Raw genomic sequence first — 21527 nt, forward strand, 5'->3', positions numbered from 1 at the left:
AAAGGTTACATTTAATAAACAGAACGGCAGGCTAACATTTCCATCTCTGGGCCTGGTTCTTGATGTACAGTTGGGTAAAAAATAAATTGGACACCAGCGGCTTTATTCTGTTTACGTTTTATTATTGAATGTAAATTTAGAAGAGAGAGTTTAGGTCAGCAATGGGCAAACTACGGGCCGGCGGACCTTTTAATCCGGCCCGCGGAGCGTGATACTGTCAGGATGGCTGTCAGGATGTGTGTAGGCAGGGCAGCGTGACGAACGTGAGGGGAGCTAGGCTCCTCTCACAGTCCGCCCTGAAGACCGGAACCGCGCGGGAACATGGCGAGAGGAACGCGCGGAGCAAAGGTAAGTAAATTGACACAGGGGGGACTTGGCTTACTACTTGGGGGGGAATAGTACTATGGGGGATGAATTACTATATGGGGGATGAAATACTATATGAGGGATGAATTACTATGGGGGATGAATTACTATGGGGGATGAAATACTATATGAGGGATGAATTACTATATGGGGGATGAATTACTATATGGGGGATGAATTACTCTATGGGGGATGAATTAATATGGGGGATGAATTACTATGGGGGATGAATTACTATATGGGGGATGAATTACTATATGGGGGATGAATTACTATGGGGGATGAATTACTATGGGGGATGAATTACTATGGGGGATGAAATACTATATGAGGGATGAATTAATATGGGGGATGAATTACTATGGGGGATGAATTACTATATGGGGATGAATTACTATATGGGGGATGAATTACTATGGGGGATGAATTACTATGGGGGATGAAATACTATATGAGGGATGAATTAATATGGGGGATGAATTACTATGGGGGATGAATTACTATATGGGGGATGAATTACTATATGAGGGATGAATTACTATGGGGGATGAATTACTATGGGGGATGAATTACTATGGGGGATGAATTACTATATGGGGGATTAATTACTATGGGGGATGAATTACTATGAGGGATGAATTACTATATCTACTCTTGGTCCAGCCCCCGGGTCCAATATATGAACCCATTGCGGCCCTCAAGTCAAAAAGTTTGCCCACCCCTGGTTTAGGTGGTGCGGCATACCCCAAAAATAACACAAAAAATAGGACAGGTATTCTGAAAGTAGCAGTAATAGGTCGACTTTAAAGAGCAGGCTCTCGGCCATTCCTGGCCCCGTGAGAGCAGCCAGACAGAGTTAGGACCACGTAGGAGGATTGATCGAGTTGTAGTGGATCAAGATCTTGAGGAAGGGACAAATCTAGATTTTCACCAGTTTATAGCAGTCAAATGTACCTTGATTGATGGGCAATGTGTCCTTCTCACAATGTCCAGATAGTAGCCTCTATCCAGGTCCTCTGTGATGCTCTTCAGCAAGAAGATTCCTTGCAAGCCTTCAGATATCCACTCCAGTAGATAGCTTAAGTCCCTGTGCCTCTAGCACATGTTCTGGGCTGAGGCAAGGTCCAAGTAGACACTCAATAAAGGTATTTTCCACCTTTTTGCCAGAGATAAGCCCTAGAAATCATTTTCGGGTTTAGAGGAACCCCTGGTAAAACCAAATTATTGGAGGCCAATGGAAAAAAAATACCCCTTACACTAGTGCCCAGTAGGAAGAGTGTCACCCTTGCTAAAAACTTACTGGGGAGGTCAGTAGAAAAAAATGCCCTTTTTGGCAGTGGTGGCCACAATTCCACCCTTATAGACAGCTACAAAGATCATTAGTGTCACGCAGCTGGTTCTGTCAAGTGGCATTGACTCCAGCACTGGGTAGGTACCCTAAGATGGGAGGTCAATCAGCCACAGCTCAAGGAACCCCAAGCAAACTCTAAAGTAATGTAAGGCTTCCATGAGTCCCTGGTTGAGAATGGCTGCTCTCTGCAGACATCCTCTTTAGGAAGAAGCCCAGGAGGGAGAGAACAGTCTTTAAAGGTTTCCCAAGTGGTGTTGGCCCCAGAACTAGGAAGGCACCATCAGTTGGGAATTCACACAACCACAGCTCAAGGAACCGCTAGCAAAACTCTTAAGGAATGTTAGGGTTCCCTGGACAAAAATGCCTGCTCTATGCGAACATTCTCTCCAGGCAGGAGCCCACCACCCCCCAGAAGGAACATTAGGGTTCCACAAAACCCTGGTTCAGAATGGTTGCTTTATGCAAACATCCTCTCCAGGCAGGAGCCCACTGCCCCTCAGAAGGAACATTAGGGTTCCACAAAACCCTGGTTGAGAATGGCTGCTCTATGGGAATATCCTCTGCAGGCAGAAGCCACCACCCCTCAGAAGGAACTTTATGGTTCCACAAAACCCTGTTTGAGAATGGCTGCTCTATGTGAACATCCTCTGCAGGCAGAAGCCACCACCCCTCAGAAGGAACATTAGGGTTCCACAAAACACTGGTTGAAAATGGTTGCTCTATGCAAACATCCTCTCCAGGCAGAGGCTCACCACCTCTCAGAAGAAACATTTGGGTTCCAGAAACCCCTGGTTGAGAATGGCTGCTCTATGAGAACATCCTCCCCAGGTTAAAGCCCACAACCCCTCAGAAGGAAAATTAGGGTTCCACAAAACCCTGGTTGAGAATGGTTGCTCTATGCAAACATCCTCTCCAGGCAGCAGCCTGCCACATCTCAGGAGGAACATTAGGGTTCCACAAAACCCTGGTTGAGAATTGCTGCTCTATGCGAACATCCTCTCCAGGCAGAAGCCCACTACCCCTCAGGAGCATTAGGGTTCCACTAAATTCTGGTTGAGAATGGTAGCTCTATGCAGTCACCCTCTCCAGGCAGAAGCCCACAAGGGAGAGAAACTCTTCAAAGGTAACTCAAGTAGTATTGGCCCTGAAACTAGGCAGGCACTATCAGATGGGAACTCAAAAAACCACAGCTTAAGTAACCCCTAAGAAACTCTGAAGGAATGTTAGGGTTCCATGGAGCCCTGGGTGAGAATGGCTGCTCTATGCAGGCATCCTCCTTAGGTAGAAGCCCACGAGTGAGAGAATCTCTTCAAAGGTAACCCAAGAAGTATTGGCCCCAGAACTAGGCAGGCACCAACAGATGGGAACTCAAGCAACCACAGCTTAAGGAACCCCTATTAAACTCTAAAGGAATGTTAGGGTTCCATGGAGCCCTGGATGAGAATGGCTGCTCTATGCGGACATCTTCTCTAGGCAGAAGCACGCGAGGGAGAGAAACTCTTGAAAGATAACCCAAGTGGTATTGGTCCCAGAACTAGGCAGGCACCATCAGATGGGAACTCAAGCAACCACAGCTGAAGGAACCCCTATCGGACTCTGAAGGAACATTAGGGTTCCATGGTACCCTGGTTGAGAATGGCTGCTCTATGCGGATAACCTTTCTAGGCAGAAGCCCGTGAGGGAGAGAAACTATTCAAAGATAACCCAAGTAGTATTGGTCCCAGAACTAGTCAGTCAAACAACCACAGCTCATAGAACCTCTAGCAAACTCTTAAGGAATGCTAGGGTTCCATGAAACCCTGGTTTAGAATGGCTTCTCAAGGCAGACATCCTCTCTAGGCTGAGCCCAGAAGGGGACTCAAATATTTATCATACCCTAAACAGTACCTCTAAACAAGGACCTCAGGTCTTACAATTAATGGAACCCTCTTCCAAATAAAAGTCAGAAACAATCAATCTACTCAGCTTGGGGAAAACCTCCAGAGCCTAGAAAAAAGTTCAACAACTGCTTAGGTTGGATGGAGCCAAGCACTAAAAACAATAAATTTTCTTTGGGGCACAACAGCATAGGCAGAGTTCCTAGATTTAAATATTTGGCCTATGTCCTCACCAAGCTACATTATGCATTCTGTCTGACTCGAGCTTTGTCGGAAATGTATTAAAGGTGTTAGGAAGGCAAAGTTTAATTGAGAAGATAAATGAGAAACAGGCAAACAGATTACGAAAAGCTCATGTATGAAAATTACAATATCTCCCTTCTGTTTATATTCTGGAAACCAGAGGAAAATGGAATGATAACAACAATAAACAGAGAGATTATACGGGAGGGTGGCGTGTGTGTGATTTAAACAAGCTTTTCTCAGCAGATGTTAATCTTAGGTCAGCGTGAAACCTTTCCAAAAAATGTCTTCTCAAAAATTCCAAACTCTGGACTAATTTACTATGTGGATGGTAGCTGATTGAATAGAAAATGGCGTGTTTGTGCTTCATATTCATAACATGAATAAAAAAAGTAAAAACCACTATATTTGTTTTCAGTGAGAAGCCCAATAATGGTAGTTTTCAGTGCCAGAATCCTAATAATGGTAGTGCCCGCTCCCGACAATGAGAATGAATGTAAATATTTGGGCCACACTGTGCTTTACAAAGTAATAAAAATGTATCGGAATTTCACGAGCCCTTACGTGTGGTGGATGCATTAGTGTTCTTTTTTCCCATTTCATCTGCCGAAATATGCGCTCTGCTTTTGTTTGTTTTTTATTTTTAAATAGTAATCCTTTGAATGTTGCACTTTCTGCCTCTGGGTGGCTACCCTCCCTCTCCCAATGCAGCCATGGAGAGAATTATGGTTCAGTGGGGAGTGTTGGACCATGATATTGATTGAACTAGTGTTCAGTGGGACCTGTCGGACCACAGTGTTGCTTACGTCAGCATTCAGCGGGATGTAATTACCACGATGTTGGTGTTAGACCAGCATTCATTTGGAAATGTTAGACCATGATGTTGATTAGACCAGCATTCATTTGGACATGCTGGACCATGATGCTGATTAGACTAGTGTTCAGTTGGACATGTTGGACCATGATGTTGATTAGAACAGTGCACAGTTGGAAATGTTAGACCATGATGTTGATTAGAGCAGATTTCAGTTGAACATGTTGGACCATGATGCTGATTAGACTAGTGTTCAGTTGAACATGTTGGCCCATGATGTTGATTAGAACAGAGTTCAGTTAGACATGTTGGACCATGATGCTGATTATGCTGATTAGGTCAGCGTTTAGTTAGATATGTTAGACCATGACGTTGATAAGATCAGCGTTCATTTGGACATGTTGGACCATAATGTTGCTTAGAGCAGAGTTCAGTTGAACATGTTGGACCATGATGTCAATTAGAGCAGAGTGCAGTTGGACATGTTGAACCATGATGTTGATTAGAGCAGAATGCAGTTAGACATGTTGGACCATAATGTTGATTAGACAAGTGTTTTGTTGGACATGTCGGACCATGATGTAGATTAGACCAGTGTTCAGTTGGACATGTTGGACCATGATGTTGATTGGACCAGTGTTTAGTTGGATATGTTGGACCATGATGTTGATTGCACAAGTGTTCAGTTGAACATGTTGGACCATGATGTTGATTAGAACAGTGTTCAGTTGGAAATGTTAGACTATGATGTTGATTAAAGCAGAGTTCAGTTCAACATGTTGGACCATGATGTTGCTTACACCAGTGTCCAGTATAACATGTTGGACTATGTTGTTGACTAGAACAGTGTTCATTTGGACATGTTGAACCAGGATGTTGATTAGAGCAGAGTTCAGTTGAACATGTTGGACCATGATGGTGATTAGACCAGTGTTCAGTTAGACATGTTGGACCATGATGCTGATTGGACCAGTGTTTAGTTGAACATGTTGAACCATGATGTTGATTAGACCAGAGTTAATTTGGACATGTTGAACCATGATGTTGCTTAGAGCAGAGTTAAGTTGAACATGTTGAACTATGATGTTTATTAGAGCAGAGTGTAGTTGGACATGTTGGACCATGATTATGATTAGAACAATGTTCAATTGGACATGTTGGATCATGATGTTGATTAGAGCAGAGTTCAGTTGGACATGTTGAACCAGGATGTTGATTGAACCAGCCTTCAGTTGGATGTACTGGACCAGTATGTTGATTAAATCATTTTTCAGTTGGATGTACTGGACCATGATGTTGATTAGACCATTCTTCAGTTGGATGTACTGGACCATGATGTTGATTAGACCATTCTTCAGTTGGACGTACTGGACCAGTATGTTGTTTAGACCATTCTTCAGTTGGATGTACTGGACCAGTATGTTGTTTAGACCATTCTTCAGTTGGATGTACTGGACTAGTATGTTGTTTAGACCATTCTTCAGTTGGACGTACTGGACCATGATGTTGTTTAGACCATTCTTCAGTTGGATGTACTGGACCAGTATGTTGATTAGACCATTCTTCAGTTGGATGTACTGGACCATGATGTTGATTAGACCATTCTTCAGTTGGATGTACTGGACCAGTATGTTGTTTAGACCATTCTTCAGTTGGATGTACTGGACCAGTATGTTGATTAGACCTTTCTTCATTTGGATGTACTGGACCAGTATGTTGATTAGACCAGTGTTCAGTGAGACATTTTGGACTATAATATTTATTAGTCCAGTGCCCAGTGAGATATTGCAGACCACGATGCTGATTAGACAAGTGTCCAGTTGGACATGCTGGACCACGATGTTGATTAGACCAGGGGTGGACTAACAACTCATGGGGCCCCCGGGCAATAGGGGATCATGGGGCCCCTGTGTCTTTGCCCAAACTCAAAAAAGCCTATGAAAAAGGTACCAGGGGCATCTCATGGGGCCCCCTACTGACCCCGGGCCCTCGGGAAGTGCCTGAGTTTCCAAATGGTCAGTCCGCCCCTGGATTAGACCATCGTTCAGCGTACAATGCCATGGCTGTTTACGCCTTTCAGTGGCTTTTTTTTGGCCACACTTAGTATGCCCAAAGTTCACAACTGGCTAACAGTTGTTAGTGAGGCGGTGTCATTGTAAATACTTTTCCAATGTCTAATCTATAAATCGATAATGCAAGAAAAATCTAGAAGAGCAAATATGTCCAACGTACGTCCCACTGTAACTTTAACCCGAAACATATGATCATGACTATCATGCATTGCTCTTAAATAACAATGGAACTATACAGACACCCGGTTTTCTTTTCTTTGGTACAGCTATCCTGTGCATGCCGCCGTACGCTAATGCCATGTCAGATCTCATTTCCTGGAATAAAAAAAAAAACGTAATGAATGCCTGGCTAGGCACCTGACCTGTCCAAGTCAAGGGACGCAATTAATGTAGGAAACTTTTCCCAACTAAATTTTGGTATTGAGGGACTGAACATGATGAATCATGCTAAGGTCGATGAACCGTGTCTCTTGCACAGGATGAAAAAGAAATTCGCTGGCTGATATTACAAAAAAGAAAAAATGGAATCAATCATGAGAGCACACCTCTTTGTATTGCATTATTAAAATGATCTTTTTTAGCATCTCATATCAGCCACGCAGTACCATCCAAAGAAAAACTGGGATGTAATCGTACAATGTCATAGCAAAGCTCAAAGGAAATCACAACAATATATTTTGTCGGTCTGCCAGCCATATTAAGCATTTTAACCAATTGAGCTCCGGAAGATTCCCCCCCCCTTCATGACCAGGACATTTTTTTTTGCTATTCAGCACTGTGCTACTTTAACTGGCAATTGCGCAGACATGCAATGCCGTAGGCAAATTACATTTTTAGAATTTGTTTTTCACAAATAGAGCTTTCTTTTGGTGGTATTTGATCACTGCGATATAAATGAAAAAAGACCAAAAATTAAAAATAAAGGATATTTTCTACTTTCTGTTGTAAAATAAATCTAATTTTGACATAAATTATGACCAAAAATGTATTCTGGTACATGTCTTTGGTGAAAAAAAAAAACAGCTGACAGCTGAGCTCCGCAGGACTCTTGACACACAGAGCTAGATCTGGCTGTCAAACTGACAGCTGAGCTCCTCCGGGCTCCTGAAACACAAAGCAGGACCCAGCTGTTAACCTGGTAGCCAAGCTCCTCAGGGCTCCTGAGACACAGAGCAGGACTTTGCTGTCACACTGACAGCTGAACTCCACAGGACTCCTGACACACATATCTAGATCTGGCTGTCAAACTGACAGCTGAGCTCCTCCGGGCTCCTGAAACACAAAGCAGGACCCAGCTGTAAAACCGACAGTTGAGCTCTGCAGGGCTCCTGAGACTCACAGCAGCATTTGGCTGTCAAATTGACAACTGAGCTCCACAGGTCTTCTGAGATACAGAACAGGACCTGGCTGTCAACATTACAGTTGAGCTCTGCAAGGCTCCTGAGACACAGAGCAGGACTTTGCTGTCACACTGACAGCTGAGCTCCACAGGGCTCCTGAAACACAGAGCTGGACCCAGCTGTTAACCTGGTAGTCAAGCTCCTCCAGGCTCCTGAGGCACAAAGTAAGACCCAGCTATAAAACCGACAGTTGAGGTCTGCAAGGCTCCTGAGACACAGAGCAGGACTTTGCTGTCACACTGACGGCTGAGCTCCACAGGACTCCTGACACACATAGCTAGATCTGGCTGTCAAACTGACAGCTGAGCTCCACAGGGCTCCTGAAACACAGAGCTGGACCCGGCTGTTAACCTGGTAGCCAAGCTCCTCTGAGCTCCTGAGGCACAAAGCAAGGCCCAGCTGTCAAACTGACAGTTGAGCTCTACAGGGCTCCTGACACACAGAGCTCGACTTGGCTGTCACACTGACAGGTGAGCTCCACAGGGCTCCTGACACACAGAGCTCGACTTGGCTGTCACACTGACAGGTGAGCTCCACAGGGCTCCTGACACACAGAGCTCAACTTGGCTGTCACACTGACAGGTGAGCTCCAGAGGGCTCCTGACACACAGAGCTCGACTTGGCTGTCACACTGACAGGTGAGCTCCACAGGGCTCCTGAAACACAGAGCTAGATCTGGCTATCACACAGAGAGCTGAGCTCCACAGTGCTCCTGACACACAGAGCTGGACCCAGCTGTCAAACTGACAGCTGAGCTCCACAGGGCTCCTGACACACAGAGCTGGACCCGGCTGTCAAACTGACAGCTGAGCTCCAAAGCTTGCCAGGCTTAGATGTTCATAGAAGAGCATGAGGCGAGGAGTATGCAGATGTGAGAAGCGTTTTGGAAGGACATACTGAATTTATTAAACCCTATCACTTTCAAATTTACAGCTGAGCTCTGCAAGGCTCCTGAGATACAGAGCTGGACCCGGCTGTCAAGCTAACAGGCGAGATCCACAGGGCTCCTGACACACAGAGCTGGACCCGGCTGTCAAACTGACAGCTTAGCTCCACAGGGCTCCTGAGACACAGAGCTGGACCCGGCTGTCAAACTAACAGGCGAGATCCACAGGGCTCCTGACACACAGAGCTGGACCCAGCTGTCAAACCAACAGCTGAGCTCAACAGGGCTCCTGAGACACAGAGCTGGACCCGGCTGTCAAACTAACAGGCGAGATCCACAGGGCTCCTGACACACAGAGCTGAACCCGGCTGTCAAACTGACAGCTTAGCTCCACAGGGCTCCTGAGACACAGAGCTAGATCCGGTTGTAACACTTACAGCTGAGCTCAACAGGGCTCCTGACACACAGAGCTGGAACCGGCTGTCAAGCTTACAGCTGAGCTCCACAGGGCTCCAGACACACAGAGCTGGACCCGGCCGCCCAACTGACAGTTGAGCTCCGCAAGGCTCCTAAGACACAGAGCTCGACTCGGCTGTCAAACTGACAGCTGAGCTCCACAGGGCTCCTGAGACACAGAGCTAGATCCAGTTGTCACACTGACAGCTGAGCTCCACAGGGCTCCTGAGACACAGAGCTAGATCCAGTTGTCACACTGACAGCTGAGCTCCACAGGGCTCCTGACACACAGAGCTGGAACCGGCTGTCAAGCTTACAGCTGAGCTCCACAGGGCTCCTGAGAAACAGAGCTGGAACCGGCTGTCAAGCTTACAGCTGAGCTCCACAGGGCTACTGACACACAGAGCTGGACCCGGCTGTCAAACTGACAGCTGAGCTCCAAAGCTTGCCAGGCTTAGATGTTCATAGAAGAGCATGAGGCGAGGAGTATGCAGATGTGAGAAGCGTTTTGGAAGGACATACTGAATTTATTAAACCCTATCAGTGACAAGAGCATAGAAACTTGCATCGGGAAGAGCGATGAGCGGTGGCCGGAGTGCAGGCCCATGTTATATGTGGCAGATCCATGATTTGACTTGGAGAAAGACTGGATCCCAATACATTTTTTTTACTGTTCATTTTCTTGTTTGCAACAAAAAAAATGTTATGAGTCATAGTTCATGTGTGAAGAAGAATAGGAAGGAGAAAAATGTGAAAGATCTGTTTAATTTCTGTGTTACACAGCGTGTTCCTTGGATTTTGTAATCACAAGGTCTCAGCTGTTGAAGGAACAATTCCAGGCAGCAATCAGTAAGGTTTTCGTTTTATCCTGGAGACACTACAGATCTGTAGAAGACAGTGAGTTCACTCGGTATACCTTTATCTTCATTTCTATGTAATCCCTCGAAGCCAGAGCCCAGGAAGTTCACTTTTTGGCACTCAATGGAAGGAAAAGTGTTGTTGGGTGGACCGAGTTAACGGGCGAACTTAGTAACACATATAGCAATATACTATCCTGTTATGTATGGAAGAGACCAAAAACAACAAACTAAGCACATTTCCTTGCTTTCAGAACAATTGTTAGCAGTAACTAGGGGTCCATATCTCTGGCCTCCTCTAATCTCTTATGGGCAGGTTGTACTCTGAACTTAGGCCAAGTAGTTTCTCTCCCGAGGGGTCCATAGCTCTAGCCTCCTCTAATCTCTTATGGGCAGGTTGTACTCTGAACTTAGGTCAAGTAGTTCCTCTCCCGAGGGGTCCATAGCTCTGGCCTCCCCTAATCTCTTATGGGCAGGTTGTACTCTGAACTTAGGCCAAGTAGCTCCTCTCCCGAAGGGTCCATAGCTCTGGCCTCCCCTAGTCTGTTGTGGGCAGGTTGTACTCTGAACTTAGGTCAAGTAGCTCCTCTCCCGAGGGGTTCATAGCTCTGGCCTCCTCTAATCTCTTATGGGCAGGTTGTACTCTGAACTTAAGTCAAGTATTTCCTCTCCCGAGGGGTCCATAGCTCTAGCCTCCTCTAGTCTCTTGTGGGCAGGTTGTACTCTGACCTTAGGTCAAGTAGCTCCTCTCCTGAGGGGTTCATAGCTCTGGCCTCCTCAAATCTCTTATGGGCAGGTTGTACTCTGAACTTAGGCCAAGTAGCTCCTCTCCTGAGGGGTTCATACCTCTTGTCTCCAATAGTCCCTTGTGGGCAGGTTGTACTATGAACTTTGGCCAAGTAGCTCCTCTTGTGAGAGGTTCATATCTCTGGCCTTCCCTAGTCTCTTATGGGCAGGTTGTATTCTGAACTTGGGCCAAGTAGTTCCTCTCCCGAGGGGTTCATATCTCTGGCCTTCCCTAGTCCCTTGTGGGCAGGTTGTTCTCTGAACTTTGGCTAAGTAGCTCCTCTCCCGAGGGGTCCATATCTCTGGCATCCCCTAGTCCCTTGTGGGCAGGTTGTACTCTGAACTTAGTCCAAGGCTGTTCAGCCTTCCATTGGGCTGCCCAGATCCTAGACATCCTGTATTTGTTTCCCTTGGAGAGCGATTGCTCAGACGGAAAATGTTTTTGTTCATTTTGGACATTCCTGTTGAGAATTGCGCACAACAAAGGGAGGAGGAGCGGCACATCTGTCTGTTCTCAGATTGTAACTGAAGTGGAGCAAGTCTTGGAATTCCTTCTCTTGGAACATTAAAACCTGAGCAAATGTCAGCTACAGATCTACGAAATCCATTGTAGCCCACCCCCAGGCTGCAGACAATTAATTTGTGGGCCCGGCGTTGTTTACTGGCAGATGTTCCTGTAACGGGACGGATTTGGATTACGGTCTTGCCCCGCCATGAATTCTTTATGTCTTTTTTAAGCAGAATGCTAGTAAAAGGGAAGCAAATAAAAAGGATAGAGTCCCATAAAGATAAAGAAAGGTAATGAGCCGGGAAAAAATTTGATGTCTATAGGCTACAATAGAGCCTGGCAGACTTCCTACGGAGAGAGAAGTCGACTGGCCAAGGTGGATTTCCCATTCGTCGATCTTTATAAGAGTGGGGAGCAGAAACAATTCTTAATTACAATTGTCTGCCTGACATCTAAATTCTAGGAACACCTTAAAATCAATAAACATAAATTTTCACGAAATGATCAAAGTAACAAAAATGTAATATATTAAAAAATAAATAAATAAAACCTTTGCACTAGTGATCCTACGCTTGCAGCGAGCAGAAAAGATTTATATATGTGAATCCTGATAAAACATCACAAAATAGCTGCAACGCCAATCCTGGTGGCCATACACTATCCATACAAATTCTTTATATTTGTTAATCTATACTTTTCACTGTCTTTGCTTCTTCTAAAAAAAAAAGACATTATACTATTTTATTTATTTTTTATTCTTTTTTGTGTGTGAGTGTGAATATTGGTGTAAATTATAATATCCCGTGATTGATATTTGATACTGCATGTATAATATATATACAGTTGTGTTCAAAATAATAGCAGTGTGTTGAAAAAAGTGAATAAAGCTGAAAATCCTTCTAATAGCTTTTGGTTCCATCCACACAAATGCATTGGGAACGCAACACATTCTATTCCAAATCACAACATGAAGAAAAATAGATCAAATTTGTGTTGTTCCTCTAAAAAAATGGAAGAAAAGTGAATATTAGACGGTTCAAAAAAATCGCAGTGTTTGTATTCTTCTTTACAAACTCAAACATTCACTATATAAACTGAGAAATGTTTGAAGATTTTGCTTTCCTTTGAATGACTTCATGAATATTTGGTTGTAGTCGCACTGTTTCTGAGAACTGCTGTACATCTGTGTTGCATGGAGTCCCCCAACTTCTGGCCCCTGTGATCAGGTATTCCAGCCCAGGATGATTGGACCACATTCCACAGTTCTTCTCTATTTCTTGGTTTTGCCTCAGAAACTGCATTTTTGATGTCACCCCACAAGTTTTCTATTGGATTAAGATCCGGGGATTGGGCTGGCCACTCCATAACGTCCATCTTGTTGGTCTGGAACCAAGATGTTGCACGTTTACTGGTGTGTTTGGGGTCGTTGTCTTGTTGGAACACCCATTTCAAGGGCATTTCCTCTTCAGCATAAGGCAGCATGACCTCTTCAAGTATTCTGATGTATTCAAACTGATCCATGATCTCTGGTATGCGATAAATAGGCCCAACACCGTAGTATGAGAAACATCCCCATATCATGATGCTTGCACCACCATGCTTCACTGTCTTCACAGTGTACTGTGGCTTGAATTCAGTGTTTGGGGGTCGTCTGACAAACTGTCTCCGCCCACTAGACCCAAAAAGAACAATCTTACTTTCATCAGTCAACAAAATGTTGCGCCATTTCTCTTTAGGCCAGTCAATGTGCTCTTTGGCAGATTGTAACCTCTTCAGCACATGTCTTTTTTCCAACAGTGGGACTTTGCGGGGGCTTCTTGCAGATAGCTTGGCTTCACATAGGCGTCTTCTAATTGTAACAGTCCTCACAGGGAACGTCACACCTTCTTTCATCTTCCTGGAGCTGATTGTTGGCTGAGTCCTTGCCATTTTGGCTATTCTTCTATCCATTCCAATGGTAGTTTTTCGCTTTCTTCCACGTCTTTCAGGTTTTGGTTGCCATTTTAAAGCATTTGCGATCATTTTAGCTGAGCAGCCGATCATTTTCTGCACATCTTTATATGTTTTCCCCTCTCCAATCAACTTTTTAATCAAGGTACGCTGTTCTTCTGAACAATGTCTGGAACGACCCATTTTCCTCAGAATTTCAGAGAGAAATGCACTGTAACCAGCATGTACAACATTTGCTGCCTTCCTTCCTTAAATAAGGGCAATAATTGCCACCTGTTTTTCAAAGAATGAATGACCTCACTAATAGAACTCCACACTGCTATTATATTGAACACGCCCCTTTCAATGAGTGATTCAATGACACAGAATCAGCAGCATGCATGTCATGACTGTTGGGTTTGTTGGATTTCTATTACTCTACTTCACCTGCTAGTAAATTATTTGCCATGTAGAGATATCATTTCTACCAAAAACAGTGATTGATCCGGTTAGTGATGTCTGACTGCTAGTATTTTGAACACAACTGTATATATATATAAATAAATATATATATATATATATTTTTTTTTTGTTAAGCAATAAAATGTAAACAAAAATCTTCAATTTGTATAGCTCTGATGAAGGGGGAGTGTGTTTGCCCCTGAAATGCACTGGTTGCTATATGACCATTTTATGAACAATTAAAGCACTTTTAAACTTCACCAAAAAAATAAAAAATTTTGGCACAAGAACGGGTCCAGAATAGTTGGAAGAGTTTGTAAAACCTCCGGGAGCCATTTAAAGCCCATCGTACTCAGGAGGAGACTCTGCCGCCAATTTAAAAATTGTAGCTAAAAGCACAGAAAAAAAATCAATTCTTTTAATTGCTTTCTTGCGATGGTTTTCCTTTCCATAAATTATTTTTATTGGCTTGCAAGGAGCCTTTGAATACGACAGAATATTTGACTGTTCCACGTGAGTCAATTCCCAAGCACAGCCCCTTCCCGCATTGCAAGTCATAGCCCTCATACAGGGCCCCCTTGAACTCCCAGGGGATAGTAATAATGCAGCACATGACCACATACATAAGGGTGTCCTTCCCTCATTGACCACTGATGAGAAGCATTCCTCCCACTGAACTCAAGAGTATGGGGGCACCACACTGACCACTACCATAATGGGCCTTCTTCTTAATGACCACACACATAAGAGGGTTCTTCCCTCATTGACCACTGATGAAGAGCATTCCTCCAACTGAACCCAAGAGTATGGGGGCACCACACTGACCACTACTGCAATGGGCCTTCTTCTCAATGACCACATACATAAGGGTGGCCTTCCCTCATTGACCACTGACGAGAAGCATTCCTCCCACTGAACCCAAGAGTATGGGGGCACCACACTGACCGTTACCATAATGGGCCTTCTTCTCAATGGCCTCACACATTAGGGGGTTCTTCTCTCATTGACCACTGATGAGGAGCATTCCTCCCACTGAACCCAAGAGTATGGGGGCACCACACTGACCACTACCATAATGGGCCTTCTTCTCAATGACCACCCACATAAGGGGGTTCTTCCCTCATTGACCACTGATGAGGAGCATTCCTCCCACTGAACCCAAGAGTATGGGGGCACCACACTGACCATTACCATAATGGGCCTTCTTCTCAATGACCTCACACATAAGGGGGTTCTTCTCTCATTGACCACTGATGAGGAGCATTCCTCCCACTGAACCCAAGAGTATGGGGGCACCACACTGACCACTAGCATAATGGGCCTTCTTCTCAATGACCACACACATAAGGGGGTTCTTCCCTCATTGACCACTGATGAGGAGCATTCCTCCCACTGAACCCAAGAGTATGGGTTCAGTGGGAGGAACATTGACCACTACCATAATGGGACCACACACATAAGGGGGTTATTTTCTCATTGACCACTGATGAGGAGCATTCCTCCCACTGAACCCAAGAGCATGGGGGCACCACACTGACCACTACAGTAATGGGCCTTCTTCTCAATGACCACACACATAAGTCTTAGTCCGTAGGGTTCAATATTGAGTTGGCCCCGCCCTTTGCAGCTATAACAGCTTCATCTCTTCTGGGAAGGCCTTCCACAAGGTTTAGGAGGGTGTCTATGGGAAGGTTGGACCATTCTTCCAGAAGCACATTTGTCAGGTCAGGCACTGATGTCAGGGGAGGAGGCCTGGCTCGCAGTCTCCGCTCTAATTCATCCCAAAGGTGTTCTATGGGGTTAAGGTCGGGACTCTGTGCAGGTCAGTCAAGTTCCTCCACCCCAAACTCACTCATCCATGTCTTTATGGACCTTGCTTTGTGCACTGGTGCGCAGTCATGTTGGAACAGGAAGGGGCCGTCCCCAAACTCTTCCCACAAAGTTGGGTGTATGAAATTTTACAAAATGTCGCCTTAAGAGTTCCCTCCACTGGAACTAAGGGGCCAAGCCCAACCCCTGAAAAACAACCCCACACCATAATCCCCCCTCCACCAAACTTTACACTTGGCACAATGCAGTCAGGCAAGTACCGTTCTCCTGGCAACTGCCAAAGCCAGACACGTCCATCAGATTGCCAGACAGATTCGTCACTCCAGAGAACATGTCTTCACTGCTCTAGAATCCAGTGGCGGCGTGCTTGGTGCACTTGGTGATGTAAGGCTTGGATGCAGCTGCTCGGCCATGGAAACCCATTCCATGAAGCTCTACGCACTGTTGTTGGGCTCATCTGAAGGCCACACCAAGTTTGGGGGTCTTTAGCTATTGACTCTGCAGACAGTTGGCGACTTCTGCGCACTGTGCGCTTCAGCATGCGCTGACCCCGCCCTGTCATGTGATGTGGCCTACCACTTGGTGGCTGCGTTGCTGTTGTTCCCAGTTGCTTCCACTTTGTTATAATCCCACTAACAGTTGAGCGTGGAATATTTAGTAGCCAGGAAATGTCACGGATGGACTTATTGCACAGGTTGCAACCTATCACGGGAGCACGCTTGGAGTCACTGAGCTCCTGAGAGCGACCCATTCTTTCACCAATGTCTGTAGAAGCAGTCTGCATGCCTAGGGGCTTGATTGTATACACCTGTGTCCATGGAGGGGATTGGAACACCTGAATCACATGATTTGGAGGGGAGTCCCAACATTTTTGGTAATATAGTGTATGCTAAACGCACATACAATCTAATGGGAAGGTTGTTGTTGAAAAGGATGTTCTGGCTACAGGGTCCCTTTATCCAGGTCAGATAACTGCCAACTATTTCCCTCAATTCCTGCACAGCCGGTCTAAACATATACATTTCAAGCAGAATATTTTTTTTGGCGGTCTTTTTATAGCTTTTTCACAATCCAAGCCTTCTTCTTCTTCTTCTCCAGGTTTAAAAATGTCCTGAACTTCAAGCCCCAACGTACGCAACAGAAGAATTCTCCCTTGTCTAGTCACATTCACTTCAATGGCTGCGACATAAAAGTGGAGAACTTTATTTTTAATTTGTCCCAGTGGGATATCCGGAGGCATCAGATGGTTCAGTTGCAGGCAAATCTAGAAGTTCTGTCATCTTTGTCACTTTCTTTGTTCTCCATCCTGGGAAGACTCTACGGAACCAGGCTTTGCACAAACAGCATGCTGCCATGCCAACGTAACGTTTGTGCCGCCAAAGGTTTATAGATGACCTCCAGACAAATAGATGAATGTACGGATGAAATACGAGGGCTTCACTGAAGGGTAAGGCAAAAGTGGGCATCATGTTGGTAGAGTATTCAGAGTTGGCATTTGCACCATTGTGGAACCCAATTCTCAAAATTCAGGTGTTCACTGTTGTACCCACTACTTCGCAGTCACTTTCGCCTCGTCTCAGAGGCATAACTAGAACCTTCAGGACCTTGGAGCAAAAAACTATGAATGGCCCCCCTGACCCCCCTTCCTTTACATCACGGTCCGCAGAGTTTCCCCTTATTTCACAGTCTGCAGCATTCCCCCTTACATCACAGTATTCACAGTTGGAATTTGCACCATCGTTGAACAAAACTCTCAAAATTCAGGTGTCCACTGTTGTACCCACTACTTCACAGCCACTTTCACCTCGTAACTAGAACCTTCGGGACCTTGGGACAAAAACTATGAATGGCCCCCCTGGCACCCCCCCCTTTACATCACTGTCCGCAGAGTTTCCCCTTATTTCATGGTCCGCAGAGTTTCCCCTCATTTCACAGCCGGCAGCATTCCCCCTTACATCACAGTATTCACAGTTGGAATTTGCACCATCGTTGAACCCAACTCTCGAAATTCAGGTGTGCGCTGTTGTACCCACTACTTCACAGCCACTTTCACCTCGTCTCAGAGATGTAACTAGAACCTTCGGGACCTTGGGACAAAAACTATGAATGGCCCCCCTGACTCCCCCCCTTTACATCACTGTCCGCAGAGTTTCCCCTTATTTCATGGTCTGCAGAGTTTCCCCTCATTTCACAGCCGGCAGCATTCCCCCTTACATCACAGTATTCAGAGTTGGAATTTGCACCATCGTTGAACCCAACTCTCGAAATTCAGGTGTGCACTGTTGTACCCACTACTTCACAGCCACTTTCACCTCGTCTCAGAGATGTAACTAGAACCTTCGGGACCTTGGAGCAAAAAGCTATGAATGGCCCCCCTGACCCCCCTTCCTTTACATCACTGTCCGCAGAGTTTCCCCTTATTGTACTGTTTGCAGAGTTTCCCCTTATTTCATGGTCCGCAGCATTCCCCCTCACATCATGGTCTGCAGCGTTCCCCCATACATCAGAGTTCCTCCTTCTTACATCATGGTTTGTAGCACTCCCCTCTTACATCAGGGTCCACGGGGTTCCCTTTTACATCATAGTTCCCCTTTACATCACAGTTCAAAGAGTTCCTCCTTACATCAGACTCAAGCGTTCCCCTTTACATCACAGTCCACAAAGTTCTTCCTTACATCAGAGTCCACAGAGTTCCCCTTTACATCAGAGTCCACAGCATTCCCCCTTACATCATGGTCTGCAGCGTTCCCCCATACATCAGAGTTCCCCCTTCTTACATCATGGTTTGTAGCACTCCCCTGTTACATCAGGGTCCACAGGGTTCCCTTTTACATCAGAATTCCCCTTTACATCACAGTTCAAATAGTTCCTCCTTACATCAGACTCAAGTGTTCCCCTTTACATCACAGTCCACAAAGTTCTTCCTTACATCAGAGTCCACAGAGTTCCCCTTTACATCAGAGTCCGCAGCATTCCCCCTTACATCCTGGTCTGCAGCGTTCCCCCATACATCAGAGTTCCTCCTTCTTACATCATGGTTTGTAGCACTCCCCTCTTAAATCAGGGTCCACAGGGTTTCCTTTTACATCACAGTTCACAGCGTTCCCCCTTACATCAGACTCAAAAGTTCCTCTTTACATCACAGTCCACAAATTTCTCCTTTACATCAGAGTCCACAGAGTTCCCCTTTACAACTGAGTCCGCAGCATTCCCCCTTACATCCTGGTCTGCAGCGTTCCCCCATACATCTGCAGGGTTCCCCCTATACAAGGTGAACTCTGATTTAAAGGAATGCTATGGACAATGATGTAAGGGGGATGCTGCAGACTTTGGTGAAAAGGGGCACTCTGATGCAAAGTGGCATCTGGTTACCAGAGCTTCCCCCTTACATCAGCGTCTACAGCGTTCCCCATTACATCAGAGTTCCCACTTATATCAGAGTCTGCAGCATTGCCCTTTACATCAAAGCAGGGGCGGACTGACCATTAGGAAACTCGAGCACTGCCTGAGGGCCCGGGGTCAGTAAGGGGCCCCATGAGATGCCCCTGGTACCTTTCATAGGCTTTTTTGGGTGTGGTTTGAGTGTGGACAAGGACACAGGGGCCCCATGATCCCCTATTGCCCGGGGGCCCCATGAGTTGTCAGTCCGCCCCTGCATCAAAGTTCCCCTTTACATCAGAGTCCGCAGAGTTCTCCCTTATACGGCAAGGGGGAATCCTGCAGACTTTGATGTAAAGGGGATGATGTGGAGGGGGGACTCTGGTGACCCCCCATATTCACTGTATGTCCTGGCTGCAGCTATCATACTGATCTCACCTCCTCCATCGCTCAGGTGCAGGGCAGGCTCAGGCAGACAGACCTTGGCTTTGATCCATCATCCTCTTCCCCTCCCACCCCCCCCTCTTGATATCACCCCTCTGCTGGTGGAGGGGGTGTTTACCCCCCCCCCCAAAAAAAAAGTAAAAAGCCCTGAAAAGTGTCGTGTCGGCAGACGACCAGCTTGTGAATTCTTGATACTTTTCATTTTCCTGGCTGCAGTAATCTATCCTGGGAGTGGGAATTGGAGCAGCACTCAGGGTCTCCTGACTCATTCCCAGTCCGCCCGAACCTCCCACCTAATGCATCCTGATGGGTCGCAGTATCAAGCTGCCACGCTGAGGCAAAGGTCGCCGACGGTAATTGCATTTCTGATGAAGTACGGATGCACTCTGCATGATGATTCCATAACCAGGTGACTCCAGTGCCGGGTTCCTCCGCTACATAAACCTCGGGACGGGGACGGGGGAGCAAAAAATTAATAATCGGATCACATGACATGCGGCTTACTTTAGACTGGAAGAGGTAACAAAACACACGTTAGGGGAATAGGCAGACCGTGAGCTCGGGTTCACACTGATGCGGTGCGACACATCGCACCGCATTCATGTGCACATCACGTGCAATTTGGCACCGCATCCAAATCGCACGAGAATCGGATCGCATGGGTATTCACATCTATGCGATACGATTCTTCACATCGCACAGCGTTTTGCGAACCGATTGTGACACACCTGCAGCCTTTTGCATGAACGGGGTGCGATTATAATGCGGTGCGGGAATCGCACAAAAACTAGTGAGAATTCCGCCCCGCATTAGTGTGACTAGGGACATTCCAGTGTGTTTTGATGCATGTTTGAGGCGTTCCGATGCACCAAAATGCACCAAAAAAAGGTGCATGTGCTTTTATTTAATGTGGCACCGCAATGCACTTCCATTGGCACCCCATGCACAACACATGAACTTTGTAGTGCAAAAGTGTAAACAGTTACAGATCTCCTCCCCCACCCCCCAGGCTGTGATTGGACAGTGAAGGGAGGTAAGACTGCTCATCTTTCTGTCACTCTGCTCTCTCCTCTTATCAGCATGCTCCTTGCACATTACATGAACTGATTCAACCTACCTCTTCTGAGCCCAAGTCATCCTGGACCAGCCCCCAACCACCCTTCTTGACAGTGAAAGGAGAAGCAGCACAATAGTGAGCTCATCTCTCTGTCACGCTGCTCTCTTTTACTTTCAGCACACTTCATGCACTGCAACACAACTGATTGGCTCCTCCTGTTGGGTACCCAAGTCATCCCGGACCAGCCCCCAACCTAGATCTCGACTTTGAAAGGAGAAGCAGCACAGTGATGGGCTCACCTCTCTGTCACTCTGCTCTCCCCTGCTATCAGCATGCTCCTTGCACATTACATGAACTGATTCAACCTACTTCTTCTGAACCCAAGTCATCCCGGACCAACCCCCAATCTATATCTCGACAGTGAAAGGAGAAGCAGCACATTAGTGAGCTCATCTCTCTGTCATGCTGCTCTCTTTTACTTTCAGCACGCTTCATGCGCTGCAACACTACTGATTGGCTGCTCGTGTTGAGTACTGTGACTGGGAACAACAGCAACTCAGCCACCAAGTGGTAGGCCACGTCACATGACAGAGTGGGGTCAGCGCATGCTGAAGTGCACAGTGCGCAGAAGTCGCCAACTGTCTGCAGAGTCAATAGCTAAAGACCTCCAAACTTGGTGTGGCCTTCAGATGAGCCCAACAACAGTGTGTAGAGAGCTTCATGGAATGGGTTTCCATGGCCGAGCAGCTGCATCCAAGCCTTCCATCACCAAGTACAATGCAAAGCGTCGGATGCCGTGGCGTAAAGCACG

Source organism: Staurois parvus, unplaced genomic scaffold, assembly GCF_062004578.1.
Source record: "Staurois parvus isolate SC_StPar_1 unplaced genomic scaffold, SC_StPar_1.0 ptg001475l, whole genome shotgun sequence".
NCBI lineage: Eukaryota > Metazoa > Chordata > Amphibia > Anura > Ranidae > Staurois > Staurois parvus.